Genomic DNA, 24,292 nt, shown 5'->3' on the forward strand with positions numbered 1-24,292 from the left:
CTTTCTTACATGTGGTCACTGTCTTGTGATTTGTATTTTTGCCCATATCTGCTCTGTCTGCCTCTTGCATTCTGTAGATAGAAGTTCTTTTCTAATTTTGGAAGGTGTGATTGCTTCTGGGTATGTATTAGTCTGACTGTTTGCCCCAGCTTTGTATGCTCTGCTGCTTCTGCTGCTTCTGCTGCAGACAAACATATCACTTCTAGTATAAACAAACCTGCAGTCATCACTTTTTCGTAATCAAATTTATCACAGCGCTTGTGGAATAAAACCCTATTTGTGTTGAGTGCACATTTTCTCACTTGGCTTGAACCAGGCCATCTAGGATGAATTTGTGGTTGCTGTGTAAAACTGTTGACATCTTTTGTTTTGGAACTGCTTCTTAAATGCACAAGCTCGAGTTCCTGTAGTGATGCCTTCTCGTGGAACACACACTGCAGTCAAACTCAAACTGGTAACAGACAGCTTTTTAAAGCACAATCACTGTAAGCATTTATTTCCATTGTGGCTTTTTTTTTAATGTTATTTTGGATTAGGCCTGCATGATGCGTACAGAAAAGTGATGTGCGATAATGATGTTGGATATCCCGATATCGGTGTGATGTATGGTAAATTATAGAGATACTGTAACTTACGGTATTAATTATTCCAATAGAGAATTTCAGTGCATATCTGAGAAGCAGTACGTTTAGCAGCTTAAAAAAAGAGTTGGGAATAATAATAGATATTTCTTTTTATAATGTGTAATGAAATAAGAATAATTTCAAATAGTTTAGGTTTACATCTCTTTAAATTAAACAATTGAGCACCTCCAGGGGTAGGGAAATAGGATATCTACAAATATCAACTTTTTAATTTAAAGTCCTGGTTAAACTGTTAAAAACTGTTAGTCATTTTGTGCTGAAACTAATTGTAGAAATAAGTAACATTATGCTTAAAAGTGTCAGTAATTGTGTAACGTAGAGACAGACATTTTTGAAGAAAACAGGCCAATTTGTGCGTGCTAATCAACCAACCATCCATAACTTTAGCTATTATAACTAGGTTACCTGGAAAGTAACTTTTACACAACAACCACATTCACACAACAACCAACAGTAGTCACTGGCATCTTCATCTAAAGTTAATGTATTTGTTAGAAAACCCACGTAAAGTCTACTTAAAGTGTCAATCATTATAGCGATACAAGTGTAATGTAGTAGATGGTAGTAGCTTTTATTTATTGCTTATTCTTATGGTATCCTGTGAGACTGTCTTTGCTTATGATACACATCAGTATTAGTGTTTGATTAAAGAGCAAGTAGTTTGATTTTTTTTCCCCACAGTCAGCTTTCATTCACTGTGAGTCATTATGAGCAGGAGAAAGGGTTGCAGTGACATTTGCCAGTTTTTCTCGGCAGCCTCAGGAAAAAAAAAGAAAATAATTTAAGAGCAGTAGGAAAATGAGGACTAGTCAGATGATATAGTGTACAGTTGTGCAAGAGATGAGTCAGTGTTTCTAGATAAAATAATTGCCAGTCAGATCAGATATGGTCAGTACTCCATTTCTAAACACCATGTTGTTTACTGATATTTACTCTCATGTGATTAAAGAGAGAGAGAAAGAGAGAGAGCGAGAGTGGGAGCAATGATGCCAAATAAGGTGACATGAAGGTAAGTGAGAAAAGTACCAAATATTAAAAAGGAAATTAGAATATACTGTAATTATAGAGAAGATGAGGAAAGAGGGTTAGGGAAGAAAAGGTAGACATAAAGGAGAGAAGACAGCCCTGCTGTAAATATAAACAATTTCCCAAATGGTGGTCACAACAGCTGCACTCCATATAACAATAGGTAGATTTCTAATATGTTATGGTAGTACTTTGTTAATTCCTTAATAAAGGACTATTTAATAATTGGGTTCATTTACATTTACGGCATTTAGCACTCTTATCCAGAAAGTGCTTCCATAATAAACATTACATTACACTAGTTTAAGTAGACATTAAAATATTTAGAGCTTTGGACTATCAGTCCAGAAGCTTGTCAGTTCAAATCCAGGCTCTGCTATGCAGCCACTGTTGGGTCCTTGAGCAAGGCCATACAATGGCTGACCCTGTGCTCTAACCCCAGCTTCCAAACAACATTCTATTATTTTATCTTTGACATTACAATACACTATTAGCCATAACTGTAAAATGTAAAAATAAACTGTATATAAATTTTGGCCACCAGCATTTTCTGTTCAGTGCTCACCCTCACCCATAAGCAACGGCAGCTGCAGCTTACAACCTACAAGAAAGAAACATGCAGCAACACCATTGACTTGTTGCCTATTAGCGTGAGCACATTGTATATTGTATATTAATTACACCATAGCAGCACCACTGGAAGTATGCCTACTGTATTCTGTGCATTCATTAAAACAGCAATGAGTCTCTGCTGCATTTTGATGTTCGGTACGGGTCAATAAATTTGCCTTCTTGATGTGATACAAAGGGTTTTATAAACACAGCTTGGACTCTAGAAGTGTTTAAAATTTTTAAACAGAGTCAAATAATGCATCACTTGGTGGGCTGTTGGTTTTGGTTATATAACTTAGTTACATAACAACAAAGCTGGGAGTCTAATTAGCTTTTTTCTTAATTTCTTTTTATATTTTATCCTATTTTTTATTGTATTTTTGCTAATTCCCTTTCATCTGCTAGTTTTTTACCACTATATGAGAGCTACCAGTTTGGGGATGGTGAGGTTGAAAATGTATGGAAGTAAATCTGTCTCATCAGATTTTGAAATTTAAAAGCCTTTGAATTTTGATTACTGAACTTTAAGCCTTTGAATTTTGATTACTGAACTTTTTTTGCCTTAGAATTCAACCCACACATTTTACAATAACTCATTTTCACTTTCATTTTTCGATGTTAACAAATTCAAAATCAAAAATTCAAGTTTATAAAATTCAAATAATATATTCAGGTTGCTCAAATTCGATAGGTCAAATTCAGATCACAAAATTCAGATTAAAAAATTCAGACTAAACATCCGGGACACGCAGGATGAGCAATCGATTCCAGAGCCGTAGAGAGAACAGATGCAATTATATGTTATTTTCTATATATAATATTAATATAGTTGTAATTTTGTTTCACTTTTATAATTTGTCTTATTTTTAATATTCTGATTATTATTATTATTTTTATACTTGCTGCAATTATCTTAATAAAATACTTTCTGCTGCACAATCTGAAGTTAATCTGTAGAATAAATGTATTATTTTATCTATGAGGATGTGAAAGGAGAAGAAAACGGGAAATAAATGGTATCGTAGTGTTTTGGGGGCAATTCTGGCCCAGCTGCGCCGGAAGTGGGCCACAATTACAAGGCTAGCTGGGATGGGACAAGCAGCAGTGAATGAAATATTAAACGCTAAATAATAAACATTTGTACAATTTCTGGGTATTTTCAAGTACCTTTACATTTACTGCATCTGCTTTAATGTCAGTTTGGTATATGAAGTGGAAGATTGATGTATAATGACGTGTTATTAGGTCGTTCTTGTTAACACACAGTACATTATATTAGCATACATTACATAATGCGATATCATTAAGTAGTACAGACAAGATACAGTACAGAGATTTTTTTTTTTTTTTTTTTGCATAAACTATAATCTCCCTTCACTTTCCTGAGGATTCATAATAATAATAATCATTTTGGTTAAACACTAAGCCATGTGGCTGGATTCATAAGGTTTACCTGCACTGAATGAACAGATTCATAAACACACTACCGTACCTTTAACATTATAGTGCAGGTACATGACATAGCTTCATTCATGTCTTATTTCATGAGTGATTAATAATTAATTCCTACATGTAATACATTAATGAATTCATTATGAATATGCACAAGTTCATTTTGTCTAATGTAAGTGGTGGACAAAGTACACAAACCATGTAGGTCAGTTAAAGTAGAGATAGCCAAGGTAAAATATTACTCCAGTAAAAGTAGTAGTAAAAGTAAAATACTCTTTACCTCCACTTCACTGAGTACAAGTACTAAAGTATTTACCTTCAAATGTACTTAAGTATGAAAGTAAAAGTATAATGATTTATTATGGCTCTAATGTTTTATGATCATTTCTGTAACAAGACTCTTGATTAATCAACTCATTTAAGGTGAAAAGACTCTAGTGTCATTAATTTAGTTTAACTGACTAAGCTAAATTCAGTTATACCTATTAATTAAGATAAACATGTAACATTTAGTGCTGAGCAAATGCTAAACAATAACAGGATTAAGTATATTAATGACATCAAATTCATTATTTTTTTAAAACAAAGCAACATACAGCTGAAAAAGCTGCTCAGTAGTGGAAATGAACAGAGCTCCACCCGGAGCTGTGCAGAGAAATACACAGCGGCTCTCTATGGGAGTGTCGCTGCTCTGTTCTCTCTACGGCTCTGGAATCGATTGCTCATCCTGCGTGTCCCGGATGTTTAGTCTGAATTTTTTAATCTGAATTTTGTGATCTGAATTTGACCTATCGAATTTGAGCAACCTGAATATATTATTTGAATTTTATAAACTTGAATTTTTGATTTTGAATTTGTTAACATCGAAAAATGAAAGTGAAAATGAGTTATTGTAAAATGTGTGGGTTGAATTCTAAGGCAAAAAAAGTTCAGTAATCAAAATTCAAAGGCTTAAAGTTCAGTAATCAAAATTCAAAGGCTTTTAAATTTCAAAATCTGATGAGACAGATTTACTTCCATAAAAATGTCCTTTTTGTACAGTACTATTTATAAAGCAGAATTAGGCAGCTAAACACACAGGGAATCATTGTTATATAAACTCTTACAAAAATCTACAATTGATAATCATTACGTATACTCATACTCTAACAAATAAAGGGGAAATGCCTATCTAGAAAGCAAAAGGAGAACATCTTAAGCAGTCGAACCATTTCAAAGCCATAATGTTGCCAGAAAAGATGTTCAATTCAAAAATAGCAGCATTCTCTGACATGATTTTTAGTTTATTAGTATTTTAGTTTGTGCATGTTTATTACACTATTTTTGGACAGTGATTTTAAGATGAAAGCATCAGTAGCCAATCACAATTTTAGCAAGATTTTATTGAGAAGTTCAAAATCTGTGCTAAAATGCTAGGTGGTTTGATCTCATTATGTTGAGAGGGGAAAGACTGGGAATCTGCACAAAGCCACTCAGATGGCTGAACCTACAGCATTTACACCAGTGTTCCATGGTTTTACATAGACATGCACAGCTAAGACCATTTTGAAATGTGCCTGAGTGAATGGGGTAACAAATAATAAGTCTGCTCTTGCTGTTCTTTGCTCCTCGGTTATATGATGTATAACAGCGTTGGCCCGCTTTTCTGACTGACGGACAGCATGATTCAGTTGTCCCCATTTATCTGCATCTGAGAGAGGATGTGTGGGTGGTAGTCAGTCTGGTCAGTTCTGACCTTCCCGTCTGGCCTGGCTTAGAGATCGCTGTTGGCACACTGGTTCACATAGCAACTAACAAACTGCACACAAATTTCACCCAGTAATAACTACTTGATTACTTTGGAAAACTATTATCAAACTAACTTCATTTTGGGGTTTGATTTTGATGTAAAAGATGAAGATTGTTATCTGTCTTTTGAACTCTCTACACGTACAGAAAGTGTCCTTCTGATCCAATCTTAAAAAGTGCCAAGATTATGCACATTTACCAGAGATTAATATCTAAAAAAATTAAACTTGTTAAGGTTTAGCTGTACGCTATAAGAATAACATTAAACAGAAATTGTGTTTTAATAAGTAGGCAGAATGTCTATTACTGTAACTTGTGTGAAGATCAGATCTATTATTTATAATTCATGCAGAAACCCAAGTAATGTAAATCTTTTTGCAATTATACCTTTAGAAATCTATTGCTTAATTATAATGAGCTCTTAGTTATCTATATGGAAATCTGAATGTGTGTGTGTGTGTTAGTAGTAATACCATCTGTGTCAGCTTTGTCGTTCAATAATAAAATATTTTCAACACCTCTTTATCACTGTGGGTTGGAGTGTTATGTAAGTCCTCATGATTCTGATTTACAGTTTGTTCTCTCTGTTTCTCTTTTTTTTTCTTTTTCTCTATTTTAAACCTAGTGCCCTATAAAATAAAGAAGGCAAAGAACACAGAAATCTGTAGATTTAACAATTGTACTATATGCATAGTGTGGGTTTAAGTGAAATAGTGCTTCACTAATTATAACTAGTGGCATAAGCAAAGTGATCAACGCACTATTTAAAACAAAGCCTTTGTGTACAGAAACATTTTAGTAAAACTGTTTAGCAAGTTTAGCAAGTGGCATGAACAAACTCAGGTAATATTGCAGTAATTGTAGTTAATCTATGTTAATTAAAATGTATGAAAACTTTAATTACCGAACAAAATTAACAACAGTTAATAAAGCTAAATGAACTTTAACTGTTTGCAGCACCTGCTACAGCTTCTCACAGCATCTGTTTAAGTGTAGACCTCTGGTGAGGCCACTCCAAAAGTTTTATTCTGTTTACTTTAAGTTATTGGAGGCTGTAGTAATTCAGTGGTTTATGTTGTGGACTAGTAATCAGAATGTTTCCAGCTGAATTCCTCCCACCACCAAGTTGCCAGCTGCTTGCATGATATAGGCTACATGCTCAAAAGTGCATCAGCTTGGATAAAAGCGTCTGCTAAATGCCATAAATGTAACTGTATAAAGATAAACTTGCTTTTCTGTTTAGGATCATTATTCTCTTGCATAACCCAGTGAAGCCTCAGCATCCGCACATTGACAGGTCATGTTGCTCTTTTTTATATATTTTTTTTTTACAGAAATAGATCATCATAGTTTCCCTTTTAATAACTGCAAGTCATCAAGGTCTTGACTTATAAAATCACCCACGGATCATCACACTACCCGCACCTTGGACTGCTGGTGTAATGTTCATGCCATAAAACGCTGTGTTTGCTTTTTTGCCAGATGTAATATGACCATAAAACATTATCCCAAAAGGTTTGGGGATCATGCAGGTGCTTTTTTTTTAAATGTCAGATAGGCACTGATGGCTTTGTGGGTTAGATGTGAACTCCCTCAAGTCCCCCCTAACCCCCCTTGCTACTTTTTCCACAAACCCAAATTTGCACATTATTTTCTTTTTATAGTATAGTCATAAATACTGACCTTTGCTGAGGCTGGAGATGTCTGCATCTCGTCACACAAGCTCCACTGGAAACTTATGTGAAATTCTGGTTTAATTTTTGCTGAGCCTTTTATCACAGGCTCGATTTTAATGAGCTAAATTGACTTACCAATTAAATTTGGTGAAGTGAATGACCGGTTGATTGCTTGACTGATTTCAGATCGTTAACCAAAACTTACTGCCCTCTTGGTTATACAGTCAACTGAGTTCAGTCAGTTCAAAGAATCAGTGCTGATCCAGATCTGGAGTAAGGTCTGTTTAAATGGCATTTGTCCTGCAGCATTCCCACTGTAGCGCAGTATTTACACTGCCATATGTTGGAGCTTCTTATGCACCATGTAAACCTTGTGCTGGTTCTTTTTTTCTTCTTTGTTTTAGGCAAGATTGAGCACATAGGTGTTTAGAAAGATGTAAAGAGAAAGGTGGAAGGTATAGGGGATTTGGGGGGGGGGGGGGGGGGTGCAGCAACTTATTGGCAAGGTATGTGGCTTGGGGCAAAACAAATGCAGAGTCAACGCTGCAAACAAATAAAAGAGCAGCTGTGGTCTGTTGCTCTTTCTTCCTCTGTATGTCCTTCTCTCTTACCAAGACATTTATGTGAAGTGACAATGCTTCATGTTTGTGACCTGGGTTTTTTTGCTTTCTTAACACAGGTCTGTAGTGTTTGGAAATAGAGGTCACGACTTGGTGTAAATGCTACATTAGTTGGTTTAATAACTTCTGACTTTTTTATGTTCTTATGATTTTCTGGAGAAGTCAGTAAACCAAGTATTATACCATTTGTGTTTTTATTTGATTGTGATTTTGATGTGTAACAGTTGTCATACATTAGCTGAATAATACAACTGTAGAATAAAAATTCTGATCAGTTTGTTTGTTTATTCAATACTAAAATGGCTTAATATGAAAGTGCGGATGAATTTTCTTGGACAGGTTGTCCCTAATTCTTTCCTAGTTTGTACTGACTTGCACTACATAGTGTATAACATTTATTGCTTCTCTACAATATGTAACAATAGTAGTGTGCAGTGGAATGCAATGTATTTTATTAATCCCTAGTCTGTACCTCTGGGTATTGCTCAGTTGACATGTTTATTCTTTATCTATCAGATAATGCTTATGTCTGTTATTTTAACCAAAAAATTATATGAGAACTTGATAGGTTAAAAATGCTTGCTATTGAGAACATGGTCTCTCATGACAAATATTTTAATAATAAAAAGACTTTAGGATTAATTGATCCTAAACTGATGCATTAAGGGGGGTGAGTAAGAAATTAACACTGCTCCTGCACTTTGCACAGCATACAGGTCTGTAGCTCAACTTTCAATTTAAGTCACATATCAGCTGTTGGACATGAATTCAAATGGCGACATTAATCGAACAATGACCTCCCTGTCATCATTAATGAATTATAAACATCCCTAGTGTAATCTGATTAGTGATCATGTCTGGTCCCTGTGAAACTACAATCAGAGCAACTGAGGGTTTCAGGTCCTTCCTTAATGGCACAACAATTGTAGCATGTAGATGGTAAAGTTTGAATTCTTAGCCACCACTGTTCTAGTTAATAATTCCCACTTTTATGGAAGGGGACAAAGACTGGAATAAAGATCAGTGGAAAAGAGTCTTATAAAGTGACAAATATGCACCTTATGTGTAAATAATCTCTATTGCACAATTTTTTATCACTACTATATTGTTTATTTTATTCTATGTATATATATACCATTGTTTATTGTTTATTATACGTTTAGATATAGTGTACCTTTTACTATTTAACTTGTATGTATGTTGACACCTGCACCTAAAGAAATTCCTTGTACATCTGCTACTTGGCGAATAAAAAGATTCTGATTCTGATTCTGATTCTGAAATCCAAATTTGAAATTTTCGGGTCCAATCGACTAAAACGTGTGGAAAGAAGAGTTTGAGATAGATGGAAAAATGAGTGCTTGCAGCCTTCAGTGGAACATGGTGGGGGTCTGTCCTGGTTTGGGGATGCATTTCTGCCAGTTGTGATGGTATTATTGTTAGAATTAGTGGGATCATGAATGCTGAAAAGTACAGACAGCTTTTAATTCATCATGCCATTCCTTCTGGTGTGTGCCTGATTGGGAATAGTTTTATTTTTCAGCATGATAATAATTTCAAGCAAAGTGCTAATACAGTGAAATCATATTTGAACAGAAAAACTGCTGGTAAAACACTGACAGTCATGGACTAACCTCCACAGAGTCAAAAACTGAATATTATAGAGGCAGTATGGGATCACCTGGAGAGAGAAAGAAATGAAAAACAGCCTAAATCTAAAAAAGAACTCTGTGAGGTGCTGCAAGAACCCTGATATACCAGTATATTATATATGAGGTATCTATATGAGGTAACACAGAGGTCATATTCTCTTAGACATTTTTCGCATTGGAAGAGAGCACACAATCATACAGTTCAAAAAAGAGAAAGGTATATTGACCTTAAGTCAGGGAATGGCTGTAAAAATATCTACTCATTTGAAAGTGACCATACCTACAGCTAGGGCAATTAAAAAGTTCCAGCTGACAAATCCAGTTGGATGAGGACCCGAGAATCACTGCCACCTTCATGCCAAAGATTATTTGGACGGCTTAGCAATAAAAAGCAAACATGTGTTTGGACATTGTTAAACTACAGGGCCTTTGGAACCAAGAACCTACTGTTCCTACTGTTTTTTTTTTTAATCTTATTTGAATTAGTTTATTAAAATAGCGTATTACTCATCTTTACCAGGTGTACCAGGTTTTTTACATCCTACTCTGTCTGCCCACTTAGTGCAAAAACTATATTCACTTTGACGCTTGATGCCAGACTCATTTAATCTTCCTGATGTCCATCTGTGGTAAATATGCACACTGTTTTGCACTTCCAAACTCATGCTGCGTGATGAATAAGCACTGCTTTTTCACCCCAGGAGATGAGACTTCTTGGCGGGGGTCTGTCCATCAAATACCAAGAGAAAGGGTGTCTTTTTGCTAATATTAATATTAATGTGCCTGTTTTTCAAAATGTAAAGTGCTTAGACAGCATAGCAGAATATATGTAGGAGCATTGCATCGTCAGTAGTTCATATTTCTTCCAGTTTCATCATTCGTTCCTCTGCTGGTGCATCTTCTTGGTCCAATAAATCCCCTGTAATGTGTAAATATGGTTGTTCTTTCAGCCAAATATGTCTGCTATCATTATAATTCAAACAAAGCCTTCCCTCGCCATTAATAATGCCTTTTTAATTAACAGGATGATATACTGCAATAAGGGTGGCAGCATGGTGATTTAGCACACCCTCTGGGGTTCTGGGGACTTAAATCCCATCCTCTTTTACTGTCTGTGTAAAAAAAAAAAATCATGCTTTGGTATGAGATCAACACATTACATTCATTTTCACACCAGCCCAAAAAACATGAATGAACTGGCTATTCTAAATTGCTTTTATGTATGAGTGAGACTGTGATTCCTTGCAATTGATTAATGCTAGAAGCATTATGGTGTAACATTTTCAGGGTATAATAACCTTAAAACAAGCTTTCACAGGATTACATTCTTAAGCATGATTTAGAAAAAAGAAAAAAGAAAAAACACCTACAATTTTGTATTCTGTTCAGTTTGCATATTATACAAGCATCATCCTTAGCCTATCGCTTGTAATAATTTGTTAATCTGTTAGTTTCTTTCTTTTTTTTATTTTTTTTATTTTTTTTTTTTTTTTATTACATGTACAGCGTGTTCACTGTACAGTGTTTGTGTTCCATATAGTTTGTATTAAATTTTTAATGTTATCTCTAGGTCAGTAAAATAAATAAGGCTGCAATACAACTTTTCTGAAACTATGGCGAGGGAAGATACTTTAAAAATTTTTAAGGAGAACAAGTCTTATCTAAATAAACCTGTAAATACTACCAATTACCCATACAGTGATTTAACTTGCAGATATGGGCACTTATTTTGACTAATCAAAATGTACATAAAATTAGTACTTACATTAACAGTAAGACTCCTTTTGTGCAGTGCTGGCCATGTGTCAAATAACAATGACATGAAGTCGAAAAAAGGGGTGCGGAATCAGGAAAGAGGGAAAAAAAAAAGAAACACAACTTAATCTTTGCCAAAGGGAAACAAAACCACATAACATAAATGCCACCCCATTTGTTACTTTTTATTGCTTATTCTGTTAAAAATGAATAAGTACGTATATGTGCATTACACATTAAATTGTGAGTAAACTTGATTTTTGTGTACACTGAAATCTACAAACATTTAAATAATTAAATTAAATAATAAAATAATTAAATTAAATAATTTGGGGTGGAATTTAAATTTAACCACTAGTCTTTTCCACTTGCTAATGATTACAACTGCCATGTATGTCACTAACAGGTGCTCCTATTGTGGGAAAATGTAAGGCAGATACCTCATTATTTTAATAATTATATGTAACTTTCCTCTTTTAAGCTTATAAAACTATTGTTTGTACAGTGATTGTAAGGGGTGGTTAATTTACACCATGAATGGGGAAATGGCTGCAATAAGACATTTGCCAGCGTCATTAATTAGCTGATTTTTATTACTTTAAAGGTTTAAAGGTAGTAGAGTGTTTAAAGAATATCAGGTTGGCATTTTGACTTTAATAAAAAGCTAAGTTGCCATGAACAAAGTAAATTATTTTTACTTTCAAACCCCCTCAACACTTTGATCAACATTTTCACAAACGAGACAGCACTGAGCCTACTTTAAGTCAGTAATGCCACATTGGAGTTTGGCTTCTAAGAACATCAAAAGCTGAGCTTAAAGTTGAATGCAGCTATGTTGTAATACTGTGGATTTGTAAAGGTTGGCCATTGACCCAGTTTTGCCTGTTTAGTGCTGCTTTAAAAACATTGCTTCCACCAGGTTTTTCAATTGCTGTAAATTTAAAGCACTTTTAATAAACTGAAATGTTAAATTAAATAAAAGGTATTGTTTAATTGTGTTTACCTGTGTGTGTGTGTGTGTGTGTGTGTGTGTGCTGCTGCTAGGCTTAAAAAATAAGGAAAGAAATAATGATAATTTAATCTAAATAATAAATAAAGCAACTATTACACAAACGGAAGCTGTTTAGTACTGGTATGGAGTTTGACTGCATCTCTGGATCTTTAAGTATAGGCCATTTGTTTACAATTTTATTGTGAATATAGAACTCTCATTATAATAGGTACACTAATGTTGTCAGGAAAATACTTTATGATACTGGCAAAATTTCTTTTGCTTAGCATCTTTAGTAAGCCCTTCTATGGAACAGTTTGCTACAAACTTTCTTTAAAATCCAACTTCAGAATGCTAAACTAGGTGCTCAGGTTGCACAGTGGTAAAGTACTCTAGCTGACTACCTGGGGCTCTGGGGTTCAAATATCAGCGGTACTCTCGGTCAGTCAGGCATTTGCATGAACATGACTGGCTAAAAGGTGCCCGCCAAGGTGCTAGCCATTTGGAGATGCTCTTGTCAGTGCGCTTTCAGTGCCAGTCCTAAGCCCAGATAAGCCTAAATGTGCCAAATCTGATATGCAGACCAGATCTGCTGTGGAGACTCCTAAAGGGGGGGAGGGGTAATAATAATAATAAAAAATTAGAAAATAATTGACAATTTGCATCCCATATATATAAAATAGGTAAGCTAAAGTCGCTATAATACAAAAATATACAGAACTAGCTTAATTCTAACATTACAAATCTCTTAGTCATAAGTGACAAAGTTCTTTACTTAAGTAATAGTAAAAATATTAAGCTAATGGTTTCGTTTGCTTACACAATTATTATTTACAAAAATAATAAAAAATAAGAAAATTATTGACAATTTGCATCCCATATATATGTATACATTATTTTTATTTATTTATTTATATTTTGCTGTGTAAAGTTAGTTTGTAATTTAAAGGTTAATGAAAAAGAAATGTGATACATTCTGTATATTTTGTCATTTCATTCTAAATCATCTGTGCTCATTCTTGCTGACAATACAGTGCTGAATTTACAAAATATCCTGCTACTCCAAAATACTACAACGGTCATTGTTTGTTCATATGCTACATCATTCAACTGATAAAGACTTAATTTCATTTTCATCAACTGCTTCATCCAGGGTTGGGGTGGGTCTGGTTTAACTGGGAAACAATGGGTACTAATGGTCTGAATGCATCAGCCAGTAAGAAATTGTAGTTTTTTAATTCAAATTGTGATTTATATACTATTTGATTCTAACTTGGTAGAAACCATTTCAGTCTGACCCATAAAAGTAAAAACATGTTTTAAAGTCTACAATAGAGCAGTACAGTCCTGCTATTCTACCTCACATTTATTTTGAGCTGCTTGATGAATTATGGGTGATATACTGTATATGCCTAAAACTATGCTTGGTTTGTAGCATAAAGTGTGTGTATACAGGGAATTGTGTCTTTTAAGGGTTTGACAAGCTTTCTAAGCTAGTGGTTTGAAAGGTGCTCTGCATTGTGTGGTGTACTTGCAAAAAAAACAATTAGTTTTGTTTTTAATTATGTCTGGCTAAGCTGTTAAACTTCAGATAAAAGACCACTACCCTGATATTGTTCTGCAATTTCTTATTAATTTACCTTCCAGACCTTCACTATGGTTTACTGTTAGGATCAGTAAGCACTGTTTTTTGTCCTTCAACATTTGTCTAATTTATTTAAAGAAAATTTTTAAAGTGTTGTTCGATATCTATGAGGTCTTTAGAAATAAAATAATAAAATACTTCCTTTAGCAAGTTCGCGGTCTTTTGCTGGTGTCATTAGATTCTTTAATAATTGTTCTCATGGTGTAACATTATGAAATGCCAATTAATAGGTAAAAATGCACTAGTATTTTTTCATTTGTGAATAGGTTACAGCCAGTTTCTATACTATCCCTTTTCATAGTAGGCCTATGATAAATCTAAACAAATCTAAACTTTATTGCAAACAGAAGATTTAAGACTCAAATGGCTATAAAATCCTCTAAAGCCCACACTTTCAATTTCATCTTGTTAAGAATTTTAAATTTTGGCTCAGAGGTTTGCATTATTTAAACAAATTAAATTTGTCCATAATTGGATCTAATGTTCAGACCGTATGTTACAGATAATGCAGAAAGAACGAACCTCCAAAGAGTTTCTAACTATTTCCTTGAAAGTATATACACTTGTAGTTCAGCTTTTACAATTATTTCTCCTGAGTGTTACTGATTTCTAGTGTATCTGTTTCTGTGTGCTTTTGAAGATAGCTGTGTGTACAACAAATGTGTAAACCATGCAGCACAAAAATCACTGGAACATGAAAAACAGTGTCACACATGAGAGGTATTTTCTCAGGCTGATTTCACTTGACTTGTGTCGCTCTTTTTTATCTACCATACCATACTTTGTGTTTAAACTCTGTGCCCTTGCACAAGCATGACGACTCTGTGGCCAGACTCAGCATGCACATGTGTGTCTGGTGAGCTTATATTGTTTCCCATAAGTAAAGGTAAGAAGGTGTTCCTAAGTACTTAAGTGTATTTAAGCACTAAACAGATTTATGTCTGCAATAAAATACAATCTACTTGGAGGCAAACTAGTATGAGGTTTTAGTTTTGATGTGTTGTGGTGATAGTCACTGATGCATATCAAATTTACTGTGCTTGAAATAACTTACCTTTGGTAATACATTTATAGTCTTATGCAAAAGTTAGATCCAGATCCAGATCTCTACGGTCCAGTCTTAATGGCATTTTGCATACTTCAGTCATCTCATCAATAAAGGGCTTTTTCTAGCTTTGCATGACTTTAACCCTGCCTGTAGGAGCCTGATTTAAAACGTTCTTGCTATGCACTTTACCCAAGCGGCCATTTGCCATTCCTCTCAAAGGTCACTTTCATCCTCTAGTTGTTGAGTTACATTCGAATGAGTTGGCGGTCATCACCGTCACTGTCGTCCCCAAAGTATGCTGCATGTTCTGGTTCTTATGAACCTTGTTATGAATATTTTCTTTTGCAGTACTACTAGCACTGTTTTTGCCATACAGCTGGTCTGTTACATAAGATTTGGTTCAACTACAAGTGTGTTGGGCATATTGGGTGGTGACAAATGACAAGTTTTGCTGTTTATTTATTAATGACCTGTGCCTACTTGGCTGATGTTAAATAACATTAAAATCTTACTAAACATCAAAAGAGCCAACTTTTTCACTGGCCGGGACCCTGTGGAGGCAATGCTTACTGGTTCTCTTGGGGCAAGTCCTAAACCTTATGTAGAAAGGGTCATGAATTGATGGTGTTACATGCCACAAAGATGTAATTTGCTGTGACAAGGCTGGTGCTGTTGCAAAGCTATTAACATGATTTTTGTTATTTCACTTCTACATTTCATCTCTTGTTGACGAGAGAGAAAAGTATGTGTATTACTCATTGTTTAAAGGAATAATAAGGAATAACATTGTGCTTTTCTCTGTAACCATCACAGCAAAACAAGATGACAGGTTTTGTTGATTTTGTTTTTTAAACTGATATAAATACACAGAAAGCCACATGTGCAGACATTAACATGCTGTCAGACTTCATATTTACACAAAACAACTGAATTTAATGTTTGATAGTGAACATACATACTGGAAATCAAAATTCTGTCATTTAAGAGTCTGTCATTGATTTTTTTTCTGCCAAACTGCAACTAAAATGAAAAAAGCATAGGCAGGTCTGTGAGGAAACACAATATCTGTTTGATGGTCATAAATCAAGTTGTTCAACTGGAAAAGCGTACAGCTGCCCACCATCAGTCAAAATCTGAAAATACTGCCTTATTCCTTAAACATTTTCTTTGGAGGATACTGTGGTAAAGTCTAAAAGGAAGGGAAACTCTTGCAAACGATTTTTGTGTGTGCATGCATGAGTGTGTTTGTGTTTTTTATTTCTTTTTTACCATTCGTTTACTTTAAAGGTGAGTATAGGCAATATGATTTAATTGATTTTGGACCTGAGCATACTAGGAATACAGTGGGCTTTATTTAGGTTTTTAATGCAGTAGACATATCTTGGATGTGGACATATCTTTTTCTGTTATTACTATGACTCGCATCAAGCAGTTAATTAGATTGCTGTCAGCATTTAATTTATGGGTTAAACAGATGACATATGGGATCAGTGGTTTCAGGGTTAGTGGGTTCTGTGCTTTTGCCTCTAGGTTCAGCACACTTGTGTTGTCCTCAGTCAAAATACAAATTGACTGATGAACTGGTAGCCTTGGTTGGACGTCAGTGTGTGAGGTACATACCATTAGGACAATTCCTTTTACCAAGTGTATAACTAGGACTTGATTCGTAGACAGCTTGATGATTCTATGCTGTTACACCTACTAAGCAGAATTACCTGATAAGTTCTGCTCTACTGCTTCATAGTGCTCTACTGTATCATAGTACAGTGGGATGCATCAGACCTGCATGAATCCACCAATGCCCAAAATTACTGTCTGTGACTGTCAGTCTATACTTAATGTTGTCTTGCCTCAACAAAGGCTGCACAACCTCATGTCAGACAGGGATTCATTTAATTGTCCTTGGTTGGGGGAGGAAAATTATTTTATTTTGAACCACACTAACCTACCAGACTAAATCCACCAGTGCTCAGTACAGAACCCATTCATACCATTCATTCAAGTTCAGCTCTTAATTCTAGTTGAGTCCCTCTAGGAGAAAGGCTATGTGAGCAGAAAAGCGTCTTAAAAGCAAATGTACAACTACTCAAAACTTGGGCTACAACCACAGAATAAAGCAATAAGCCACGAGAGGCCGTACGTTACTGTGATTTTAGCACGGGGATGAAGTTTTTGGCACGACGCGAAGCGGAGTGCCTAAAACTTCTTTCCCCGTGCTAAAATCGTAACAGTAACGTACGGTCTCGAGTGGCTTATTGCTTTTATAAAACGGCGGTCAACATAAAATATAATAAATACAACAATGTGTAATCATAAATGTATTTATTGTGTATAAACTTACAATAAAGCATTCTTCCGCGACGCAAGGTAATCCGATTAACAGTGTTGCTAGGCAACGTGAGGGCGAAAATAACATTAACATATTCAGTGGCGTATTAATATGGAATGATGTGAGGTGGTCCTAGGTGTGCGTTTATCGGAGATTTTACAACGGCTTCGAACGCGGCTCAGCCAATCAGATTTTAGGACCGGAACTATCCGTTTTATAATACAGCATTAGGTTCCACTCCTGTCAGAAAAAAAAAACTGGAATTTTAGTATTGATGTCAAACATGTGCAACTCTTTATGGCCACAATTTGCCATTTTATATTGGCTACTTTCAGCATGATGATAAGCTGTCACAAACTGGTTTTATGGACATGACTTTGAATTGTGGTATTCAGTGGTTTCCCGATTTACCCAGTCTAAATCTAATAGCACCTTTTAGATGTGGTTCTGCAAAATATTTGCTGCATTAATGTTCAGCTAAACAAAACTGCTGCAATTATGTGACACAACATTCAAACTAGTGTAAAATAATACAGGACAAAGCATTAGAGTGATTCTACCCAATACTAGCATAGTGTTCTGAATAAAGACACTCTCCTAGTTATTCAGCCACACCCATTGCTAATAGGTGTACAAAATCAATTGTTTAAAATAAATGATCTGCTTCCAACTCTTCTGGATAGTTCAGTTTCAGTATGACTATGCTCCAGTGCACAAAGTTAGGTCCATAAGCATATGGTTTGACGAGTTTGACCTCACAGTGTGTTTTCGAGTTAACTAAGCTTTTGGAAAATAGCAAAGAGTTTAAACCAGTAAAAAGCAAACAGTTTAAATCAACTAAGCTTAAAAATGCTCATTTTTGGAATAAGATATAAAAATGAGATAAAGAAGGAACAAAGTGGTTGGTGAAAATGAATAAGTAAATGAATAAATAAAAAGTTACATACAGTGGGGCCAAAAAATATTTTGTCAGCCACTGATTGTGTAGGTTCTCCTACTTAGAAAGATGAGAGAGGTCTGTAATTTTCATCATAGGTACACTTTAACTATGAGAGACAAAATGAGAAAAAAAAATCCAGGAAATCACATTGTAGGATTTTTAAAGAATTTATTTGTAAATTATGGTGGAAAATAAGTATTTGGTCAATAACAAACAAGCAAGATTTCTGGCTCTCACAGACCTGTAACTTCTTCTTTAAGAAGCACTTCTGTCCTCCACTCGTTACCTGTATTAATGGCACCTGTTTGACCTCGTTATCTGTATAAAAGACACCTGTCCACAGCCTCAAACAGTCAACCATGGCCAAGGCCAAAGAGCTGTCGAAGGACACCAGGAAGAAAACTGTAGACCTGCACCAGGCTGGGAAGAGTGAATCTACAATAGGCAAGCAGGTTGGTGTGAATAAATCAACTGTGGCAGCAATTGTAAGAAAATGGAAGACATACAAGACCATTGATAATCTCCCTCGATCCCGTGGGGTCAAAATGATCATGAGAACGGTGAGCAAAAATCCCAGAACTACACAGAGGGACCTGATGAATGACCTGCAGAGAGCTGGGACCAAAGTAACAAAGGCTACCATCAGTAACACACTACGCCGAGAGGGACTCAAATCCTGCAGTGCCAGGCGTGTCCCCCTGCTTAAGCCAGTACATGTCCAGGCCCGTCTGAAGTTTGCCAGAGAGCATATGGATGATCCAGAAGAGGATTGGGAGAATATCATGTGGTCAGATGAAACCAAAATGGAACTTTTTGGTAAAAACTCAACTCGTCTTGTTTGGAGGAAGAAGAAGAATCCAAGAACACCATACCTACTGTGAAGCATGGGGGTGGAAACATCATGCTTTGGGGCTGTTTTTCTGCAAAGGGAACAGGACGACTGATCCGTGTTAAGGGAAGAATGAACTGGGCCATGTATTGTGAGATTTTAAGCCAAAACCTCCTTTCATCAGTGAGAGCATTGAAGATGGAATGTGGCTGGGTCTTCCAGCATGACAATGATCCCAAACACACCGCTCAGGCAACGAAGGAGTGGCTCCGTAAAAAGCATTTCAAGGTCCTGGAGTGGCCTAGCCAGTCCCCAGACCTCAACCCCATAGAAAATTTGTGGAGTCCGTGTTGCCCAGCGACAGCCCCAAAACATCACTGCTCTAGAGGAGATCTGCATGGAGGAATGGGCCAAAATACCAGCTACAGTGTGTGCAAACCTGGTGAAGACTTACAGGAAACGTTTGACCTCTGTCATTGCCAACAAAGGTTATGTTACAAAGTATTGAGTTAAACTTTTGTTATTGACCAAATACTTATTTTCCACCATAATTTACAAATAAATTCTTAAAAAATCCTACAATGTGATTTCCTGAATTTTTTTTTCTCATTTTGTCTCTCATAGTTGAAGTGTACCTATGATGAAAATTACAGACCTCTCTCATCTTTCTAAGTAGGAGAACCTGCACAATCAGTGGCTGACTAAATACTTTTTGACCCCACTGTAAGCCCCAAAGAAAGACTGGCTGCTAATTGGGTGTTTGGCGATAAAGTGGTATCACACCATTTTTCTATCTGCCTTCACATTTCCACTGTGCCCTGTACACACTCTGCTGGTGTTTATCATTCCTTTCCTAGAGATTATTTTTCATTTTTTGTCTTCCCCAGAAACCAGTCATACTGGCTTACACAGATAATCTTTAGCCCTCGGTTACCATGGTAACCATATGTATAGGTTACGAGCGATCTGGCGCTTGAACTCTCTCTCTGGTCTGTGAATATACCCCTTCACACACACGGACATAAAAGAAAAAAAAGATTCAAAGGCAGGAGTAGTTAACTTTAAAGATATTGAGTGTTTTGATGTACAAATGAATTCCCCTCCGGTCTTATCATAATGTTTAATTAGTGCATTCTTATCACATCTGCATAGAATGATGAGCTAGAAGCTCAACTAAGACGAATTGTCTAATTAAAGGAGCACTGGAAATGGAAACTGGACATAACTGGACAATAAAAGATGACGTAAAAGAAGGTTAATGTGTGTTTGTATATATAAATATACATATACATGGACATGTAATATTAGGAAGATCGAATACTACACAAAACTGCATTTGCATTGTTTACTTTACACAGTAGGTAAGATTAGGCAGAACCACGTAGAACCAATTTATAGTTAGTTAGTATAATTTGTTTTATTTTAAGTCTTACTTTTTGCTGAGTGGCTTGCCCACAGCTTTGTTTAATTTGGCACAATGCATGCAACATTTCATTTATTTCAATGACAGTTCACTGTAATAAGCTATACTATATGGACAAAATCTGACAGCCTATCCAGTAATTGAGTTCAGGTGTTTCTAATAGGTATATAAAATGAAATATATGTTTCCAACTTTGCGGCAACAGTATGGAGATTGAGTGTTTTGTTAGTGTGCCCCTATGCATAAAGCAAGGTCCATAAAGATGTGGTTTGGCAAGCTAAACACTTGGGATTAATTGAAATGTTGATTATAAACCAAGCCTTTTCATTCAATATTGATGCCCAACCTTGCCAATGTTCTTTCGACTGAATGGGCATAAGATTACACAGACATGCTTTAAATTCCTGAAAAAACACTCCCAGAACAGCGGTGGCTGTTATAGCACCATATTTATGTTAATACCAATGGCTTTGCAACAGGATTATAAACAAGCTCATGATCAGGAGTCTATATACTAGTGTACTTTGCAACCTCTAGTGATAAATTTGCTAATTTGTGTCTGTGACCAATGTGTGCTTTGCTATGTTGACCTCTAAATGGGCAGTGCTGTACTTTAATTCACAGTTCAGCCAAAATGGCAAAAGAGCTCGGCGGCAGCTTGGTTTACAGTCAGTCAGAAGGAATATTTGATCATTATCTATAAATGTTTATAGGGATTTTTTTTAAATTAATGTATTCTTTTTATTACTGTAACTGAGTTTGCTTTATTTTTTAGTAGCTACTCCGAGGAAAGTTGCCACCTCAGCATATGAAAATATGTACGACAGAAATTTGGTCTCCTGAATTAATTTTGGGACATTCCATTACATTGAGAAATATTTCTTAAACTGACAATAAATATAGGCTTTCCAGCTTCACAATGCTGGCAGCACTTTGCTGCCTTACAAACAAACACATTTCAAAGTGACACAAATGGCAAATCTCTGCTATAACCAGACAATTACACACATTGAGGAAATGGCATAGTTGGTAGATTTACAGGCGGTCTGCTGTAGCCAAACAAACATAACTTTTGGAACCTATGCCAAAATAACTGGGCACAAGGTAGTTACACACTCTTGAGAGGAGAGGGCATCAATCAATTGCAGGTCGTCACTCATTTACTTCTAAGTGAAATTGAAAGTAGCAAATCAACCTACCTAGAAGATATTCACACCAAAACCTCATAGACAGTGACCTAAACTGTGGACCACATTTATGATGAAGGCCTTTCCCCCAGTTAGGACACTGCATTAAAAAAACAGTATTAGCTCTTGCGGTGGCCCAGTATTTTACTAAAACATTTTCTATTGTCTGTCTATTTCTTGTTAACAGTACTTTTGAATAGCGTCACATTCATCCAGACAGTGATGTAGTAATTAGTGAAATAATAGAATTGATAGCAACACTTAACATACACATTAATTTAAAAGCAACGCCAAAATTCTTCAAACATATCAATGATGTGACAACAAACAGATATTCCAAGAGCAGAAGGTGGAAATTAGGCACATGGAAACACTGGACATGAAAGAGATTGAACACAACACTCTGGCTGTGTTCGAAATTGCATAATTCGATAATAATTAGAAAGTTTGAAAGAGTCAGAGACTATGGACAGTATAACCAACCAAACAAACCATGCATCCATGAACAACAAACTTATTCTTTAATTACAGATTTCATTTTATTCATCATGCCTCATGTCTTTCACAAACATACTTTACTGACTGCTAACAGATTGGTTGTTTTTATTCATTATAATGTTTTAGTTTTAATATTAAAGACCTGTCACATTAGATTAGGTTTTCATAAGTTAATCGTCGGTAAAATATATTCTATTGCTAATAAAAATATGCCATTTTCTGCCATTATCATTCAGCCTTAGCAAATATAAATGGTAACAGTGCATTAGGGCATTTCATTCTGTAAAGAATGCTTATCTCATGTAATAGTATTATAAAATAGTTTGTACAACCCAAATATAGACCTTACGCACAAAGCTGTGGGTAAAGGTGGTTAATTTCAAGTGGGTTTAATGCAAGTGTTATAAAGAAAAATAAAAATATAAAATGGAGTGTGTAACCTCACATCTACAAGAGTAGCCTCCAAAGTGGCACAATTAAAGTGTTCTTTTTTATCAGTGGAAGATTATTAGTACAATCCTTGACAACAGTCTATCGGTGACTCTTATGAGGGTTAAGTGAGGGTCTTCCTGTCGTTTTATAAAGGAAAGTGATGTTATCCAGTCTCGGCCACCTGTGGACATGTGTATGTAAGTGCCCTTGTAAAAGAATGTTGATTTGCTAGTGTATGATTACAGAACTGCAGTTCAAAAAAGTGGTGGTAGTGGAAACAGTTGTGTAAAAGTGCTTCAGATTCAGTAAAGATATGTGCTCAAGAAGTGATAATGTATGGTGAAACTGCAGTTAATTAAGCACACCAAAATTGTTGATAATACATTTCCTAACTGTGTACTTGAGAAAATATGTCTTCTTTCAGAACTGCTACTGCAAGGATTGTTTTTTTCTTTTTTAGGTCTGCTGTCAGGTTAAACTTACAGCCTTGATCTATCTAGAATCAATTTAGAGAAAAGCTTAATAATTAAATAGCGTGTTGGGGTGATTATTGATCATTATTGCCCCTGTAAGTACAGTGTAATGCATTTTCAGTAAAACCTTTATTCCTTTTGTGTTTTAGGTTTGGGGTAAGAAATGCAATGTCATAATCAAAAGCCAAACACATTGTAAACTATAAATCATTCAATAATCATTTATTGGGGTAAAATAGAGGTTAAAGAAAAGATTCTTTACCTCTTTCCTCAAAATATGCTCTCAGAATGTACCTTTATTCGCTCATGGTTGTTAAAAAATGGGGTAAAAAAATGACAATTAATAATTATTCCACCTGCAACCATGTTTTTTTTTGCATCTACACTGGATCGTTTTAAATGTCAATATGACTGTTATTAGTCTTTCTCATAAGCCCATGCTTCCAAATGTCTTCCTTTTGAATATAATGATGCTCACTTTAGTTGTTTGGAGACCAAAAGCCTTTCTGACCCTTTGTAAAATTATACTCAATCACTTTCAGCTTTTTTAGGATTTTGTTTGACTGAAAAACATGACTTTTTTGTAATGCTTCAAATAAAATGTGTTTTTAGAGCTGTGTTAAAATTCATTGTGTTACCAACCGAATTAGTTCAACGGGTTGATTGAATAACCATGAGAGCATTACACCTTGAAGATGATATGCACGTTGGCAAGCTTCAGTAAAACATTTCTTCAACAATCGTTTTTCTAATGAAATTGTGATTTACAACATTTTATTAAGAAAAAGACAAGTCAATTAACTTTTTTATACCACTGTACATGTTTAATTAAGAAAAAGTGCTTGATGCCACTTGATACAGGATGTTAATAGATGAGCACAGCAAAACTGCTTGTGGGCACATAAAACATTCCTGGTTTAGATAAGATTTTAGTATTTTGATGTCAGATTGTACTTTTTTTGCAATAATTTTAAAAGAAAAAAATGTTTTACTGCCATGTTGAAGCATGAAAGTCAGGACAGAATACATGATTTGTCTGTAATAGCACTGTATTTATCAAGGTGCCATTATATTAGTACAGACTAAAATCTCTTGACTGCTTTAGTCTAGATCATCTGGGATTATTTTATTAGTTTGTCTTTGGGAAACCACTGCTTTGTCAGTTACCCTGATATGCTGGTAACAATAAATGCAGCAGATTCTAAATTCATAGAACATTCAATTTTACTACATACCTTCTTCATTCATCATATTCAGGCTGGTATATCATGG

The 24,292-nt window shown here is 35.3% G+C and overlaps 1 protein-coding gene across 1 annotated transcript in view; it reads left to right on the top strand.

The window, feature by feature from the left end:
- The window catches only part of csmd3b (CUB and Sushi multiple domains 3b), a 538,328-nt gene that overhangs the window by 25,061 nt on the left and 488,975 nt on the right, over nt 1-24,292 (top strand). The window lies entirely within an intron of this gene.

The sequence above is a fragment of the Trichomycterus rosablanca genome, chromosome 2 (assembly GCF_030014385.1).
Source record: "Trichomycterus rosablanca isolate fTriRos1 chromosome 2, fTriRos1.hap1, whole genome shotgun sequence".
Classification (NCBI taxonomy): domain Eukaryota; kingdom Metazoa; phylum Chordata; class Actinopteri; order Siluriformes; family Trichomycteridae; genus Trichomycterus; species Trichomycterus rosablanca.